This window comes from Elephantulus edwardii, unplaced genomic scaffold (assembly GCF_000299155.1).
Source record: "Elephantulus edwardii isolate Elephantulus edwardi_28Jun2011 unplaced genomic scaffold, EleEdw1.0 scaffold00069, whole genome shotgun sequence".
NCBI lineage: Eukaryota > Metazoa > Chordata > Mammalia > Macroscelidea > Macroscelididae > Elephantulus > Elephantulus edwardii.
In genome coordinates this window covers 14,534,673-14,535,671 of record NW_006399819.1, presented here as the reverse complement: position 1 = coordinate 14,535,671, position 999 = coordinate 14,534,673, and the positions used below count along the sequence as shown (strand labels likewise).

The 999-nt window shown below is 39.5% G+C and overlaps 1 protein-coding gene and 1 pseudogene across 1 annotated transcript in view; both read left to right on the top strand.

Moving 5' to 3' along the window:
• The window catches only part of MSH4 (mutS homolog 4), a 142,943-nt gene that overhangs the window by 92,959 nt on the left and 48,985 nt on the right, over window positions 1-999 (top strand). The window lies entirely within an intron of this gene.
• Window positions 236-731, top strand: LOC102865674 (annotated as a pseudogene).

The window sequence follows — 999 nt, the reverse complement described above, 5'->3', positions numbered from 1 at the left end:
GCTGACTCTGAGAAGAATGGGAATCCCAGAACACTTGATTGTGCTAATGAGAAACCTATACTTGGACCAAGGGGCAGACTTCAGAACAGAGAAAGGAAATACTTCATGTTTCAAAATTGGGAAGGGTGTATGCTAGGGATGTGTCCTATCTCCATACCTTTTCAATAAAATATTAATAAAAACATAATAATTTTTTGAAATATGTCTTTCTTTGTAAAGAAGTATGGTCTTGAACATGGCAGTGTTTTTGGAAAAACTTTTCATTGTTTCTTGCATACATTTGGATGTGGATTTATTCTGCATAACTGTAAAAGAGAAACTACCGTTTGACTTGAAAATACCACCGGTTGAGGTGGAAATTAGCAGAGGTATAGGTTTTGGACTTGTCTACAGCCCTGCCATTAAAGACGCCACAATGAGTAGGTACACCATGTCCAGTGCCCTCAATTTGATGCAGATCTGCAAAGGAAAGAATGTAATTATATCTAGTGTTGCAGAAGGACCTTTAGAAATAAAAGGACCATATGACGTGGCAAATTTAGGGATGTTGTTAGGGCTGTCTGAGAGCAACGCCAAGGCTCCCGTGTCCACCAACTGCATATTAGCGCTTCTCCACAGAGAAACAAGGAAAACTGCTTTTGGAATTGTTTCCACAATGAAGAAACCTTGGACATCAGAAGGAGATGATGATTTCTTTCCTAGCCTCTACGAAAGCCAAGTGCACAGGCTGAAAAGATCTCATCGTCTCCACCCAGGCTCCCTTCAGCCCTTTCACAGTTAACCGGCTACTTTGCACATAAAACCTCTGTGTGACTGACTGTTTTCCTTTGGATTTTGAAGTCAATAGTCTCCAAAAGAGATGTATTCAAGCCATTAAAATAATACCCGAAGCATTTTTTTTCTTTAATTATATTTTATTAATTTTCATAAACATTTACAGAGATTCTGGGCTTCCACTCATTCATTGCTGCACCACTCTCTCCACCCTCCTCCCAGTTT